The 16,857-nt window shown below is 53.1% G+C and overlaps 6 non-coding genes across 6 annotated transcripts; 3 read left to right on the top strand and 3 right to left on the bottom strand.

Moving 5' to 3' along the window:
* The first annotated feature begins 3,581 nt into the window (after positions 1-3,581).
* On the top strand, positions 3,582-3,654 carry trnam-cau (transfer RNA methionine (anticodon CAU)). Its single transcript has one exon. It is a non-coding gene; the product is annotated as a tRNA-Met (tRNA).
* Positions 3,655-3,935: 281 nt separating this feature from the next.
* trnaa-agc (transfer RNA alanine (anticodon AGC)) lies at positions 3,936-4,008 on the bottom strand. Its single transcript has one exon. It is a non-coding gene; the product is annotated as a tRNA-Ala (tRNA).
* Positions 4,009-9,676: 5,668 nt separating this feature from the next.
* On the top strand, positions 9,677-9,749 carry trnam-cau (transfer RNA methionine (anticodon CAU)). Its single transcript has one exon. It is a non-coding gene; the product is annotated as a tRNA-Met (tRNA).
* Positions 9,750-10,030: 281 nt separating this feature from the next.
* Positions 10,031-10,103, bottom strand: trnaa-agc (transfer RNA alanine (anticodon AGC)). Its single transcript has one exon. It is a non-coding gene; the product is annotated as a tRNA-Ala (tRNA).
* Positions 10,104-14,204: 4,101 nt separating this feature from the next.
* Positions 14,205-14,277, top strand: trnam-cau (transfer RNA methionine (anticodon CAU)). The gene has a single exon. It is a non-coding gene; the product is annotated as a tRNA-Met (tRNA).
* Positions 14,278-14,558: 281 nt separating this feature from the next.
* Positions 14,559-14,631, bottom strand: trnaa-agc (transfer RNA alanine (anticodon AGC)). The gene has a single exon. It is a non-coding gene; the product is annotated as a tRNA-Ala (tRNA).
* Positions 14,632-16,857: the final 2,226 nt, after the last annotated feature.

Here is a 16,857-nt window from a genome sequence, read left to right on the forward strand (position 1 = left end):
TCCATCAGGAAGTGGTCAGCACGTAGCGTCCTTGAGACCCTTCGGGAAAAGGAGAGGGCGGATCCTGTCGAGCGGTTCCCTGAGCAGACTGTCAAAGCCATTTGGCAGAATGCCTCATCGCCAGAACTTTCCAACAAGCACCAAGACGTGGCTTGGCTGGTGGTGAGAAGGGCTCTGCCTGTGAGATCCTTTATGCACGCCCGGACTCTCTGCCGCACCGCACGCTGCCCTCGAAGTGGCTGCGGGGGGGACGAGACTGTCACACACCTCCTTCTGGAATGTGCCTATGCAGAGGAAGTCTGGAGAGGAATGCAGTGGTGCTTGTCGAGGTTCGTCCCGAGCAGCGCCGTGACGCGGGACTCCGTGCTCTACGGCCTGTTCCCCGGGACTCACACCGAGACGAACATTAACTGCGCCTGGAGGATCATCAACTCGGTGAAGGACGCTCTCTGGGCGGTCCGAAACCTGTTGATCTTCCAGCTGAAGGAGTTGACCCCGACCGAGTGTTGCAGACTGGCACATTCCAAGGTCCAAGACTACGTGTTGAGGGACGCGCTGAAGCTTGGGGCAGCTGCCGCCAAGGCGCGGTGGGGAAAGACCACCGTGTAAGATCGGCCTGCCGAAAGAAGAACAGGGGGCCCATACAGACGTTTTTTTGGGCTCTGCTGATGCCCCAGCCAAATATATGTATATATACAAGATTGAAAAAATGCACAGGATTGTAAAGGACAAGAATAAAGTCGAATCTGTGTTTGTAAATATGGACATATGTATGGCATGATCCAATGTACAGACCATCAAATCATTTATGAATAAAGTATATTTTTGAAATAAAAAAAAAAATACCTGTCCCCGGTGTTGCGAAGGATGGGCCTGGCCTCGCTGCCGCGGAACGCTCCGAGTAGTTGGACCGTTCCGTATCACCTGTCCTTCGTGGAGAAATTTATGAGGAAAAACACCTTTGACCACAAGTCCATCAGGAAGTGGTCAGCACGTAGCGTCCTTGAGACCCTTCGGGAAAAGGAGAGGGCGGATCCTGTCGAGCGGTTCCCTGAGCAGACTGTCAAAGCCATTTGGCAGAATGCCTCATCGCCAGAACTTTCCAACAAGCACCAAGACGTGGCTTGGCTGGTGGTGAGAAGGGCTCTGCCTGTGAGATCCTTTATGCACGCCCGGACTCTCTGCCGCACCGCACGCTGCCCTCGAAGTGGCTGCGGGGGGGACGAGACTGTCACACACCTCCTTCTGGAATGTGCCTATGCAGAGGAAGTCTGGAGAGGAATGCAGTGGTGCTTGTCGAGGTTCGTCCCGAGCAGCGCCGTGACGCGGGACTCCGTGCTCTACGGCCTGTTCCCCGGGACTCACACCGAGACGAACATTAACTGCGCCTGGAGGATCATCAACTCGGTGAAGGACGCTCTCTGGGCGGTCCGAAACCTGTTGATCTTCCAGCTGAAGGAGTTGACCCCGACCGAGTGTTGCAGACTGGCACATTCCAAGGTCCAAGACTACGTGTTGAGGGACGCGCTGAAGCTTGGGGCAGCTGCCGCCAAGGCGCGGTGGGGAAAGACCACTGTGTAAGATCGGCCTGCCGAAAGAAGAACAGGGGGCCCATACAGACGTTTTTTTGGGCTCTGCTGATGCCTCAGCCAAATATATGTATATATACAAGATTGAAAAAATGCACAGGATTGTAAAGGACAAGAATAAAGTCGAATCTGTGTTTGTAAATATGGACATATGTATGGCATGATCCAATGTACAGACCATCAAATCATTTATGAATAAAGTATATTTTTGAAATAAAAAAAAAAGTTCCTCCAGAGGGCTCCCTGCTGCTCGTGGTTTGCAACTGCAGACGTCACAGCACACCAACAGGCAGACTTCTCTGAAGAAGAAGAAGGTGTATTTTGGAGAAAGAGAACACTTGGGGCTGTTACCAGACGAAAAAAGAGGGCTTCTCCTTCATCCTCGTGAGCTGCAGCCCTGCGGTCAGGTTCCGCAAAGTGCTGCTTTCAGATACACGCCAAGCAGGCCGAGATGCAAAGAGCAACCGCCACTCGTCTGAAGCAGCACCCGCGAGCCCTGTCTGACCGGTAGGGCCTTTCCTAAGTGCTGACCTGCTCAGATGCGTTGCTGTTCAACTTGTGCAACTGTGGAAGTGGCACACCCCGTGCAGGCCAGATTTCATGAAGAGGAAACGAAGAGAAGTCCACAGGCAGTTTTCCGACAGGAATGGAAGACTCCTTCGTCCGGACGTTGACATAGTAAGTTGTCATCGAGCAGTTTAGAGCGCCGCTTCGCGGGAAAACTTTGCTTGAAAGGAGTCATAGAGTCATAGAGATGTACGTCACGGAAAGAGACCCTTCGGTCGGACCTTTCCGACCAGATATCCCATCCCAATCTAGTCGTACCTGCCGGCACGCGGGCCATATCCCTCCAAACCCTTCCTATTCATATAGCCACCCAGATGCCTTTTAAATATTGCAATTGCACTCGCCTCCGCCACTTCCTCTGGCAGCTCATTCCATACACGTACCACCCTCTGTGTGAAAAAGGTGCCCCTTAGTTCTCTTTCATATCTTTTCCCTCTCACCCTAAACCTCTGCCCTCTAGTGCTGGTCTCCCGCACCCCAGGGAAAAGACTTTCTCTCTTTATCCGATCTATACGCCTCATGATTTTATATCAACCATACAAATATCTCAGCAAGGGGCCCAGCAATCACTTCCTTAGCTTCCCCCAGACCTGATCAGGTCCTGGGCATTGATCCACTTGTACGCGCTTCAAGGCATCCAGCATTCCTCCTCTGCAATGTGGACAATTTTCAAGATGTCACCATCCATTTCCCTATATTCTATACTTCTCCCTACATTCTATCCTTTTCCACAGTAAACACTGATGCAAAATACTCGTTTAGTATCGGCCCAGCCTCTCCTGCGGCTCGACACAAAGGCCGCTGTGCTGATCCTCGAGGGGCCCTATTCTCTCCCTAGTCACCCTTTTGTCCTTATAATGTATTTGCAAAAACCCTTTGGATTTTCCTTAACTCTATCTGCCAAAGCTATCTCAGGTCCCCTTTTTACCCTCCTGATTTCCCTACTGTCTTTACACTCTTGTACGGATTCACTCGATCTATCCTGTCTATACCTGACAAGTGCTTCCTTCTTTTCCTTAAGCAAACCCTCATTTTCTTAGGCTCTTTGGTAAACGGAAGCACCTCCCTTCTTGCCTGCATGGAGTGCTGAGCAAAGGATCTTAGTGCGCTGTGACGTGGCTCTCCAGTAGCGGAGCCATCGAGACAAAGAAGTGAAAGGCTTTGCCGAATGTTGCCTGCCAAGCGCAAGACATACCAGGCTTTGCCGAGCTCCTGACGCCACGGCTCTGCGGTACCGCGAGTGGGCCGTGTCTCTGCACGGGCCAGAGCCCAGCATGTAACGGGCGACGTGCGTGATTGTGGATTGAAAGCCGATATCCTGGCCTCACTGGAGCTGCAGCTTTCTGACGAGGGTTGCTCTGTGGCTCGCGGCACCTTGAAAACCGGCCTATTTGGGCACGCGGTATGAGCCTCGGCTGTCGGCTGGCCTTCTTAGCGCAGTAGGCAGCGCGTCAGTCTCATAATCTGAAAGTCCTGAGTTCACTCCTCAGAGAAGGCAAGACTGTGGCCTTTGTCACCGGACGTGTTTTCTTTCTCTCCGCGGGCAATAATAATTGCTTTGGACGGCTTCACGCCTGATTTGAACTGACCACACCAGAGCAAACGCGTTGCTGGAAGGTTTAACATCTGGGCGACACGTGCTCAACTTTTTTTTCTGCACAGCATTTTGGGAACTCACCATCGTGCTATCTGTGCAGCAGCAAAGACTGGAGCCACACGCAGGGTTCACGCGAGGGTCACACTGCTTGCGTCTCAAGCGTGTCCCCAGGAAAAGCACTGTGGAGAATGTGGGCATCGATCCCACTACCTCTCGCATGCTAAGCGAGCGCTCTACCATTTGAGCTAATTCCCCTACAACGTGCACTTGCTTAGCCCCCATGGTGCTTCGGAACGATGAGCTGAGAGCAGCAGGCGATTTCCTCTCGAGATTGCACGCTGTATTCAACCGAACAACGCGACGCGACTATCGACACATCCGAGCAGCAGCAGCAGCACGTGCGCGAAGTCTTCTGGAAAACACAGTGCCGCCGAAAGAATCGCCAGCGAGACGCTCTGAGATTCCAGAATCCAAACGAACCGATCGGCGCCAGCAGTCACAACAAGTGTGAGGTAGCACTCGAGAGCGCTGTCTGACTGATTGGAGACTTGCGACACGTTCAAGTGAGTGCTGACTGACTGCGTGGATGTTGTGTTCCTCCAGAGGGCTCCAGGGTCCGCTCGGTGGAGCAGGACGAGACGTGCTCACGTTTCTTCTTCCAGAAGGTGCACAAAGAGAGCTCCGTGCTCAGCAGCCTGAAGAAAGAAGATGGCTCGGTAACGTCATCTCAGGCTGACGTCATGAGGATCAGCAAATCCTTCTACGCCAGCCTGTATGACTCGAAGCCGACCGACAGCGCGGCCTCCCAGTCGTTCCTGTCCTCTATCACGGAGGTCCTAGATGACGGAACACGAGAGAGGCTGGACCAGCCGCTATCTCTGGATGAACTGACCAAGGCCCTCGAGTCCTTCGAAAAGAATAAAACTCCCGGAAGCGACGGCTTACTGGTCGAGGTTTATTCCGCTCTTTGGGACTTGATCGGCCAGGACCTGCTGGAGGTGTATGTCAGTATGCTCCGGGCAGGTACCATGAGTGAATCCATGAGGAAAGGCATCATCACCCTCGTCTACAAGCGGAAGGGGGAGAGGGAGGAAATTAGAAATTGGAGACCGATCTCACTGTTAAATGCAGACTACAAAATCCTGTCAAAGGTCATCGCCAACCGGGTCAGGTCTGCTCTGGGATCGGTGATCCACCCGGACCAAACCTGTGCTGTACCGGGCAGGAAGATCTCTGAGAGTCTCGCACTCCTCAGGGATACGATCGCCTACGTGCAGGACAGGGGGGTGGACACCTGCCTCATCAGCCTGGACCAGGAGAAAGCCTTTGACAGGATATCGCATACATATATGAGGGATGTCCTCTCCAAAATGGGCTTTGGGGAGGGAATCGGAAATTGGATCAGACTGCTCTACACCAACATTGTCAGTGCAGTCTCAATCAATGGGTGGGAATCAGATAGCTTCCCTGTAAGATCTGGAGTCAGGCAGGGATGCCCCCTCTCACCCGCCTTGTTTGTGTGTTGCATAGAGCCATTTGCCGAATCCATCAGGAAGGATGCGAGCCTGAGGGGGGTGACTATTCCTGGCAGCGGGGGCCTGCAGGTTAAGGCCTCCCTGTACATGGATGACGTCGCTGTTTTCTGCTCGGATCCGCTGTCCGTGCACAGACTCGTGTGCATCTGCGACCAGTTCGAACGGGCCTCGGGGGCCAAGGTAAACCGAGGCAAGAGCGAGGCCATGCTCTTCGGGAACTGGGCCGACCAATCCTCTATCCCCTTCACCGTCAGGACTGACCACCTGAAGGTGCTGGGTATTTGGTTCGGGGGGGCTGGGGCGTGCGCCAAGACCTGGGAGGAGCGGATCAGGAAGATGAGACAGAAACTAGGCAGATGGGGGCAACGGTCGCTCTCCATCGCGGGAAAAAACCTGGTCATCAGGTGTGAGGTCCTCTCAGTATTGCTATATGTGGCACAGGTCTGGCCTATCCCCAGGACCTGTGCCGCCGCAGTCACCCGGGCCATCTTCCAATTCATTTGGAGATCAAAGATGGACCGGGTCCGAAGAGACTCAATGTACAAAGACCGGTGCAATGGGGGAAAAAACACGCCCAATGCCACCCTCACCCTGATGGCCACCTTTGTGTGTGGCTGCATCAAGCTGTGCGTGGATCCCCGGTACGCAAACACCAAGTGTCACTACGTACTGAGGTTCTACCTGTCCCCGGTGTTGCGAAGGATGGGCCTGGCCTCGCTGCCGCGGAACGCTCCGAGTAGTTGGACCGTTCCGTATCACCTGTCCTTCGTGGAGAAATTTATGAGGAAAAACACCTTTGACCACAAGTCCATCAGGAAGTGGTCAGCACGTAGCGTCCTTGAGACCCTTCGGGAAAAGGAGAGGGCGGATCCTGTCGAGCGGTTCCCTGAGCAGACTGTCAAAGCCATTTGGCAGAATGCCTCATCGCCAGAACTTTCCAACAAGCACCAAGACGTGGCTTGGCTGGTGGTGAGAAGGGCTCTGCCTGTGAGATCCTTTATGCACGCCCGGACTCTCTGCCGCACCGCACGCTGCCCTCGAAGTGGCTGCGGGGGGGACGAGACTGTCACACACCTCCTTCTGGAATGTGCCTATGCAGAGGAAGTCTGGAGAGGAATGCAGTGGTGCTTGTCGAGGTTCGTCCCGAGCAGCGCCGTGACGCGGGACTCCGTGCTCTACGGCCTGTTCCCCGGGACTCACACCGAGACGAACATTAACTGCGCCTGGAGGATCATCAACTCGGTGAAGGACGCTCTCTGGGCGGTCCGAAACCTGTTGATCTTCCAGCTGAAGGAGTTGACCCCGACCGAGTGTTGCAGACTGGCACATTCCAAGGTCCAAGACTACGTGTTGAGGGACGCGCTGAAGCTTGGGGCAGCTGCCGCCAAGGCGCGGTGGGGAAAGACCACCGTGTAAGATCGGCCTGCCGAAAGAAGAACAGGGGGCCCATACAGACGTTTTTTTGGGCTCTGCTGATGCCCCAGCCAAATATATGTATATATACAAGATTGAAAAAATGCACAGGATTGTAAAGGACAAGAATAAAGTCGAATCTGTGTTTGTAAATATGGACATATGTATGGCATGATCCAATGTACAGACCATCAAATCATTTATGAATAAAGTATATTTTTGAAATAAAAAAAAAAATACCTGTCCCCGGTGTTGCGAAGGATGGGCCTGGCCTCGCTGCCGCGGAACGCTCCGAGTAGTTGGACCGTTCCGTATCACCTGTCCTTCGTGGAGAAATTTATGAGGAAAAACACCTTTGACCACAAGTCCATCAGGAAGTGGTCAGCACGTAGCGTCCTTGAGACCCTTCGGGAAAAGGAGAGGGCGGATCCTGTCGAGCGGTTCCCTGAGCAGACTGTCAAAGCCATTTGGCAGAATGCCTCATCGCCAGAACTTTCCAACAAGCACCAAGACGTGGCTTGGCTGGTGGTGAGAAGGGCTCTGCCTGTGAGATCCTTTATGCACGCCCGGACTCTCTGCCGCACCGCACGCTGCCCTCGAAGTGGCTGCGGGGGGGACGAGACTGTCACACACCTCCTTCTGGAATGTGCCTATGCAGAGGAAGTCTGGAGAGGAATGCAGTGGTGCTTGTCGAGGTTCGTCCCGAGCAGCGCCGTGACGCGGGACTCCGTGCTCTACGGCCTGTTCCCCGGGACTCACACCGAGACGAACATTAACTGCGCCTGGAGGATCATCAACTCGGTGAAGGACGCTCTCTGGGCGGTCCGAAACCTGTTGATCTTCCAGCTGAAGGAGTTGACCCCGACCGAGTGTTGCAGACTGGCACATTCCAAGGTCCAAGACTACGTGTTGAGGGACGCGCTGAAGCTTGGGGCAGCTGCCGCCAAGGCGCGGTGGGGAAAGACCACTGTGTAAGATCGGCCTGCCGAAAGAAGAACAGGGGGCCCATACAGACGTTTTTTTGGGCTCTGCTGATGCCTCAGCCAAATATATGTATATATACAAGATTGAAAAAATGCACAGGATTGTAAAGGACAAGAATAAAGTCGAATCTGTGTTTGTAAATATGGACATATGTATGGCATGATCCAATGTACAGACCATCAAATCATTTATGAATAAAGTATATTTTTGAAATAAAAAAAAAAGTTCCTCCAGAGGGCTCCCTGCTGCTCGTGGTTTGCAACTGCAGACGTCACAGCACACCAACAGGCAGACTTCTCTGAAGAAGAAGAAGGTGTATTTTGGAGAAAGAGAACACTTGGGGCTGTTACCAGACGAAAAAAGAGGGCTTCTCCTTCATCCTCGTGAGCTGCAGCCCTGCGGTCAGGTTCCGCAAAGTGCTGCTTTCAGATACACGCCAAGCAGGCCGAGATGCAAAGAGCAACCGCCACTCGTCTGAAGCAGCACCCGCGAGCCCTGTCTGACCGGTAGGGCCTTTCCTAAGTGCTGACCTGCTCAGATGCGTTGCTGTTCAACTTGTGCAACTGTGGAAGTGGCACACCCCGTGCAGGCCAGATTTCATGAAGAGGAAACGAAGAGAAGTCCACAGGCAGTTTTCCGACAGGAATGGAAGACTCCTTCGTCCGGACGTTGACATAGTAAGTTGTCATCGAGCAGTTTAGAGCGCCGCTTCGCGGGAAAACTTTGCTTGAAAGGAGTCATAGAGTCATAGAGATGTACGTCACGGAAAGAGACCCTTCGGTCGGACCTTTCCGACCAGATATCCCATCCCAATCTAGTCGTACCTGCCGGCACGCGGGCCATATCCCTCCAAACCCTTCCTATTCATATAGCCACCCAGATGCCTTTTAAATATTGCAATTGCACTCGCCTCCGCCACTTCCTCTGGCAGCTCATTCCATACACGTACCACCCTCTGTGTGAAAAAGGTGCCCCTTAGTTCTCTTTCATATCTTTTCCCTCTCACCCTAAACCTCTGCCCTCTAGTGCTGGTCTCCCGCACCCCAGGGAAAAGACTTTCTCTCTTTATCCGATCTATACGCCTCATGATTTTATATCAACCATACAAATATCTCAGCAAGGGGCCCAGCAATCACTTCCTTAGCTTCCCCCAGACCTGATCAGGTCCTGGGCATTGATCCACTTGTACGCGCTTCAAGGCATCCAGCATTCCTCCTCTGCAATGTGGACAATTTTCAAGATGTCACCATCCATTTCCCTATATTCTATACTTCTCCCTACATTCTATCCTTTTCCACAGTAAACACTGATGCAAAATACTCGTTTAGTATCGGCCCAGCCTCTCCTGCGGCTCGACACAAAGGCCGCTGTGCTGATCCTCGAGGGGCCCTATTCTCTCCCTAGTCACCCTTTTGTCCTTATAATGTATTTGCAAAAACCCTTTGGATTTTCCTTAACTCTATCTGCCAAAGCTATCTCAGGTCCCCTTTTTACCCTCCTGATTTCCCTACTGTCTTTACACTCTTGTACGGATTCACTCGATCTATCCTGTCTATACCTGACAAGTGCTTCCTTCTTTTCCTTAAGCAAACCCTCATTTTCTTAGGCTCTTTGGTAAACGGAAGCACCTCCCTTCTTGCCTGCATGGAGTGCTGAGCAAAGGATCTTAGTGCGCTGTGACGTGGCTCTCCAGTAGCGGAGCCATCGAGACAAAGAAGTGAAAGGCTTTGCCGAATGTTGCCTGCCAAGCGCAAGACATACCAGGCTTTGCCGAGCTCCTGACGCCACGGCTCTGCGGTACCGCGAGTGGGCCGTGTCTCTGCACGGGCCAGAGCCCAGCATGTAACGGGCGACGTGCGTGATTGTGGATTGAAAGCCGATATCCTGGCCTCACTGGAGCTGCAGCTTTCTGACGAGGGTTGCTCTGTGGCTCGCGGCACCTTGAAAACCGGCCTATTTGGGCACGCGGTATGAGCCTCGGCTGTCGGCTGGCCTTCTTAGCGCAGTAGGCAGCGCGTCAGTCTCATAATCTGAAAGTCCTGAGTTCACTCCTCAGAGAAGGCAAGACTGTGGCCTTTGTCACCGGACGTGTTTTCTTTCTCTCCGCGGGCAATAATAATTGCTTTGGACGGCTTCACGCCTGATTTGAACTGACCACACCAGAGCAAACGCGTTGCTGGAAGGTTTAACATCTGGGCGACACGTGCTCAACTTTTTTTTCTGCACAGCATTTTGGGAACTCACCATCGTGCTATCTGTGCAGCAGCAAAGACTGGAGCCACACGCAGGGTTCACGCGAGGGTCACACTGCTTGCGTCTCAAGCGTGTCCCCAGGAAAAGCACTGTGGAGAATGTGGGCATCGATCCCACTACCTCTCGCATGCTAAGCGAGCGCTCTACCATTTGAGCTAATTCCCCTACAACGTGCACTTGCTTAGCCCCCATGGTGCTTTGGAACGATGAGCTGAGAGCAGCAGGCGATTTCCTCTCGAGATTGCACGCTGTATTCAACCGAACAACGCGACGCGACTATCGACACATCCGAGCAGCAGCAGCAGCACGTGCGCGAAGTCTTCTGGAAAACACAGTGCCGCCGAAAGAATCGCCAGCGAGACGCTCTGAGATTCCAGAATCCAAACGAACCGATCAGCGCCAGCAGTCACAACAAGTGTGAGGTAGCACTCGAGAGCGCTGTCTGACTGATTGGAGACTTGCGACACGTTCAAGTGAGTGCTGACTGACTGCGTCATCGGTGATCCACCCGGACCAAACCTGTGCTGTACCGGGCAGGAAGATCTCTGAGAGTCTCGCACTCCTCAGGGATACGATCGCCTACGTGCAGGACAGGGGGGTGGACACCTGCCTCATCAGCCTGGACCAGGAGAAAGCCTTTGACAGGATATCGCATACATATATGAGGGATGTCCTCTCCAAAATGGGCTTTGGGGAGGGAATCGGAAATTGGATCAGACTGCTCTACACCAACATTGTCAGTGCAGTCTCAATCAATGGGTGGGAATCAGATAGCTTCCCTGTAAGATCTGGAGTCAGGCAGGGATGCCCCCTCTCACCCGCCTTGTTTGTGTGTTGCATAGAGCCATTTGCCGAATCCATCAGGAAGGATGCGAGCCTGAGGGGGGTGACTATTCCTGGCAGCGGGGGCCTGCAGGTTAAGGCCTCCCTGTACATGGATGACGTCGCTGTTTTCTGCTCGGATCCGCTGTCCGTGCACAGACTCGTGTGCATCTGCGACCAGTTCGAACGGGCCTCGGGGGCCAAGGTAAACCGAGGCAAGAGCGAGGCCATGCTCTTCGGGAACTGGGCCGACCAATCCTCTATCCCCTTCACCGTCAGGACTGACCACCTGAAGGTGCTGGGTATTTGGTTCGGGGGGGCTGGGGCGTGCGCCAAGACCTGGGAGGAGCGGATCAGGAAGATGAGACAGAAACTAGGCAGATGGGGGCAACGGTCGCTCTCCATCGCGGGAAAAAACCTGGTCATCAGGTGTGAGGTACTCTCAGTATTGCTATATGTGGCACAGGTCTGGCCTATCCCCAGGACCTGTGCCGCCGCAGTCACCCGGGCCATCTTCCAATTCATTTGGAGATCAAAGATGGACCGGGTCCGAAGAGACTCAATGTACAAAGACCGGTGCAATGGGGGAAAAAACACGCCCAATGCCACCCTCACCCTGATGGCCACCTTTGTGTGTGGCTGCATCAAGCTGTGCGTGGATCCCCGGTACGCAAACACCAAGTGTCACTACGTACTGAGGTTCTACCTGTCCCCGGTGTTGCGAAGGATGGGCCTGGCCTCGCTGCCGCGGAACGCTCCGAGTAGTTGGACCGTTCCGTATCACCTGTCCTTCGTGGAGATATTTATGAGGAAAAACACCTTTGACCACAAGTCCATCAGGAAGTGGTCAGCACGTAGCGTCCTTGAGACCCTTCGGGAAAAGGAGAGGGCGGATCCTGTCGAGCGGTTCCCTGAGCAGACTGTCAAAGCCATTTGGCAGAATGCCTCATCGCCAGAACTTTCCAACAAGCACCAAGACGTGGCTTGGCTGGTGGTGAGAAGGGCTCTGCCTGTGAGATCCTTTATGCACGCCCGGACTCTCTGCCGCACCGCACGCTGCCCTCGAAGTGGCTGCGGGGGGGACGAGACTGTCACACACCTCCTTCTGGAATGTGCCTATGCAGAGGAAGTCTGGAGAGGAATGCAGTGGTGCTTGTCGAGGTTCGTCCCGAGCAGCGCCGTGACGCGGGACTCCGTGCTCTACGGCCTGTTCCCCGGGACTCACACCGAGACGAACATTAACTGCGCCTGGAGGATCATCAACTCGGTGAAGGACGCTCTCTGGGCGGTCCGAAACCTGTTGATCTTCCAGCTGAAGGAGTTGACCCCGACCGAGTGTTGCAGACTGGCACATTCCAAGGTCCAAGACTACGTGTTGAGGGACGCGCTGAAGCTTGGGGCAGCTGCCGCCAAGGCGCGGTGGGGAAAGACCACTGTGTAAGATCGGCCTGCCGAAAGAAGAACAGGGGGCCCATACAGATGTTTTTTTGGGCTCTGCTGATGCCTCAGCCAAATATATGTATATATACAGGATTGAAAAAATGCACAGGATTGTAAAGGACAAGAATAAAGTCGAATCTGTGTTTGTAAATATGGACATATGTATGGCATGATCCAATGTACAGACCATCAAATCATTTATGAATAAAGTATATTTTTGAAATAAAAAAAAGTTGTGTTCCTCCAGAGGGCTCCCTGCTGCTCGTGGTTTGCAACTGCAGACGTCACAGCACACCAACAGGCAGACTTCTCTGAAGAAGAAGAAGGTGTATTTTGGAGAAAGAGAACACTTGGGGCTGTTACCAGACGAAAAAAGAGGGCTTCTCCTTCATCCTCGTGAGCTGCAGCCCTGCGGTCAGGTTCCGCAAAGTGCTGCTTTCAGATACACGCCAAGCAGGCCGAGATGCAAAGAGCAACCGCCACTCGTCTGAAGCAGCACCCGCGAGCCCTGTCTGACCGGTAGGGCCTTTCCTAAGTGCTGACCTGCTCAGATGCGTTGCTGTTCAACTTGTGCAACTGTGGAAGTGGCACACCCCGTGCAGGCCAGATTTCATGAAGAGGAAACGAAGAGAAGTCCACAGGCAGTTTTCCGACAGGAATGGAAGACTCCTTCGTCCGGACGTTGACATAGTAAGTTGTCATCGAGCAGTTTAGAGCGCCGCTTCGCGGGAAAACTTTGCTTGAAAGGAGTCATAGAGTCATAGAGATGTACGTCACGGAAAGAGACCCTTCGGTCGGACCTTTCCGACCAGATATCCCATCCCAATCTAGTCGTACCTGCCGGCACGCGGGCCATATCCCTCCAAACCCTTCCTATTCATATAGCCACCCAGATGCCTTTTAAATATTGCAATTGCACTCGCCTCCGCCACTTCCTCTGGCAGCTCATTCCATACACGTACCACCCTCTGTGTGAAAAAGGTGCCCCTTAGTTCTCTTTCATATCTTTTCCCTCTCACCCTAAACCTCTGCCCTCTAGTGCTGGTCTCCCGCACCCCAGGGAAAAGACTTTCTCTCTTTATCCGATCTATACGCCTCATGATTTTATATCAACCATACAAATATCTCAGCAAGGGGCCCAGCAATCACTTCCTTAGCTTCCCCCAGACCTGATCAGGTCCTGGGCATTGATCCACTTGTACGCGCTTCAAGGCATCCAGCATTCCTCCTCTGCAATGTGGACAATTTTCAAGATGTCACCATCCATTTCCCTATATTCTATACTTCTCCCTACATTCTATCCTTTTCCACAGTAAACACTGATGCAAAATACTCGTTTAGTATCGGCCCAGCCTCTCCTGCGGCTCGACACAAAGGCCGCTGTGCTGATCCTCGAGGGGCCCTATTCTCTCCCTAGTCACCCTTTTGTTCTTATAATGTATTTGCAAAAACCCTTTGGATTTTCCTTAACTCTATCTGCCAAAGCTATCTCAGGTCCCCTTTTTACCCTCCTGATTTCCCTACTGTCTTTACACTCTTGTACGGATTCACTCGATCTATCCTGTCTATACCTGACAAGTGCTTCCTTCTTTTCCTTAAGCAAACCCTCATTTTCTTAGGCTCTTTGGTAAACGGAAGCACCTCCCTTCTTGCCTGCATGGAGTGCTGAGCAAAGGATCTTAGTGCGCTGTGACGTGGCTCTCCAGTAGCGGAGCCATCGAGACAAAGAAGTGAAAGGCTTTGCCGAATGTTGCCTGCCAAGCGCAAGACATACCGGGCTTTGCCGAGCTCCTGACGCCACGGCTCTGCGGTACCGCGAGTGGGCCGTGTCTCTGCACGGGCCAGAGCCCAGCATGTAACGGGCGACGTGCGTGATTGTGGATTGAAAGCCGATATCCTGGCCTCACTGGAGCTGCAGCTTTCTGACGAGGGTTGCTCTGTGGCTCGCGGCACCTTGAAAACCGGCCTATTTGGGCACGCGGTATGAGCCTCGGCTGTCGGCTGGCCTTCTTAGCGCAGTAGGCAGCGCGTCAGTCTCATAATCTGAAGGTCCTGAGTTCAATCCTCAGAGAAGGCAAGACTGTGGCCTTTGTCACCGGACGTGTTTTCTTTCTCTCCGCGGGCAATAATAATTGCTTTGGACGGCTTCACGCCTGATTTGAACTGACCACACCAGAGCAAACGCGTTGCTGGAAGGTTTAACATCTGGGCGACACGTGCTCAACTTTTTTTTCTGCACAGCATTTTGTGAACTCACCATCGTGCTATCTGTGCAGCAGCAAAGACTGGAGCCACACGCAGGGTTCACGCGAGGGTCACACTGCTTGCGTCTCAAGCGTGTCCCCAGGAAAAGCACTGTGGAGAATGTGGGCATCGATCCCACTACCTCTCGCATGCTAAGCGAGCGCTCTACCATTTGAGCTAATTCCCCTACAACGTGCACTTGCTTAGCCCCCATGGTGCTTCGGAACGATGAGCTGAGAGCAGCAGGCGATTTCCTCTCGAGATTGCACGCTGTATTCAACCGAACAACGCGACGCGACTATCGACACATCCGAGCAGCAGCAGCAGCACGTGCGCGAAGTCTTCTGGAAAACACAGTGCCGCCGAAAGAATCGCCAGCGAGACGCTCTGAGATTCCAGAATCCAAACGAACCGATCGGCGCCAGCAGTCACAACAAGTGTGAAGTAGCACTCGAGAGCGCTGTCTGACTGATTGGAGACTTGCGACACGTTCAAGTGAGTGCTGACTGACTGCGTGGATGTTGTGTTCCTCCAGAGGGCTCCCTGCTGCTCGTGGTTTGCAACTGCAGACGTCACAGCACACCAACAGGCAGACTTCTCTGAAGAAGAAGAAGGTGTATTTTGGAGAAAGAGAACACTTGGGGCTGTTACCAGACGAAAAAAGAGGGCTTCTCCTTCATCCTCGTGAGCTGCAGCCCTGCGGTCAGGTTCCGCAAAGTGCTGCTTTCAGATACACGCCAAGCAGGCCGAGATGCAAAGAGCAACCGCCACTCGTCTGAAGCAGCACCCGCGAGCCCTGTCTGACCGGTAGGGCCTTTCCTAAGTGCTGACCTGCTCAGATGCGTTGCTGTTCAACTTGTGCAACTGTGGAAGTGGCACACCCCGTGCAGGCCAGATTTCATGAAGAGGAAACGAAGAGAAGTCCACAGGCAGTTTTCCGACAGGAATGGAAGACTCCTTCGTCCGGACGTTGACATAGTAAGTTGTCATCGAGCAGTTTAGAGCGCCGCTTCGCGGGAAAACTTTGCTTGAAAGGAGTCATAGAGTCATAGAGATGTACGTCACGGAAAGAGACCCTTCGGTCGGACCTTTCCGACCAGATATCCCATCCCAATCTAGTCGTACCTGCCGGCACGCGGGCCATATCCCTCCAAACCCTTCCTATTCATATAGCCACCCAGATGCCTTTTAAATATTGCAATTGCACTCGCCTCCGCCACTTCCTCTGGCAGCTCATTCCATACACGTACCACCCTCTGTGTGAAAAAGGTGCCCCTTAGTTCTCTTTCATATCTTTTCCCTCTCACCCTAAACCTCTGCCCTCTAGTGCTGGTCTCCCGCACCCCAGGGAAAAGACTTTCTCTCTTTATCCGATCTATACGCCTCATGATTTTATATCAACCATACAAATATCTCAGCAAGGGGCCCAGCAATCACTTCCTTAGCTTCCCCCAGACCTGATCAGGTCCTGGGCATTGATCCACTTGTACGCGCTTCAAGGCATCCAGCATTCCTCCTCTGCAATGTGGACAATTTTCAAGATGTCACCATCCATTTCCCTATATTCTATACTTCTCCCTACATTCTATCCTTTTCCACAGTAAACACTGATGCAAAATACTCGTTTAGTATCGGCCCAGCCTCTCCTGCGGCTCGACACAAAGGCCGCTGTGCTGATCCTCGAGGGGCCCTCTTCTCTCCCTAGTCACCCTTTTGTCCTTATAATGTATTTGCAAAAACCCTTTGGATTTTCCTTAACTCTATCTGCCAAAGCTATCTCAGGTCCCCTTTTTACCCTCCTGATTTCCCTACTGTCTTTACACTCTTGTACGGATTCACTCGATCTATCCTGTCTATACCTGACAAGTGCTTCCTTCTTTTCCTAAAGCAAACCCTCATTTTCTTAGGCTCTTTGGTAAACGGAAGCACCTCCCTTCTTGCCTGCATGGAGTGCTGAGCAAAGGATCTTAGTGCGCTGTGACGTGGCTCTCCAGTAGCGGAGCCATCGAGACAAAGAAGTGAAAGGCTTTGCCGAATGTTGCCTGCCAAGCGCAAGACATACCGGGCTTTGCCGAGCTCCTGACGCCACGGCTCTGCGGTACCGCGAGTGGGCCGTGTCTCTGCACGGGCCAGAGCCCAGCATGTAACGGGCGACGTGCGTGATTGTGGATTGAAAGCCGATATCCTGGCCACACTGGAGCTGCAGCTTTCTGACGAGGGTTGCTCTGTGGCTCGCGGCACCTTGAAAACAGGCCTATTTGGGCACGCGGTATGAGCCTCGGCTGTCGGCTGGCCTTCTTAGCGCTGTAGGCAGCGCGTCAGTCTCACAATCTGACGGTCCTGAGTTCAATCCTCAGAGAAGGCAAGACTGTGACCTTTGTCACCGGATGTGTTTTCTTTCTCTCCGCGGGCA

The sequence above is a fragment of the Chiloscyllium punctatum genome, chromosome 5, assembly GCF_047496795.1.
Source record: "Chiloscyllium punctatum isolate Juve2018m chromosome 5, sChiPun1.3, whole genome shotgun sequence".
Taxonomy (NCBI): domain Eukaryota; kingdom Metazoa; phylum Chordata; class Chondrichthyes; order Orectolobiformes; family Hemiscylliidae; genus Chiloscyllium; species Chiloscyllium punctatum.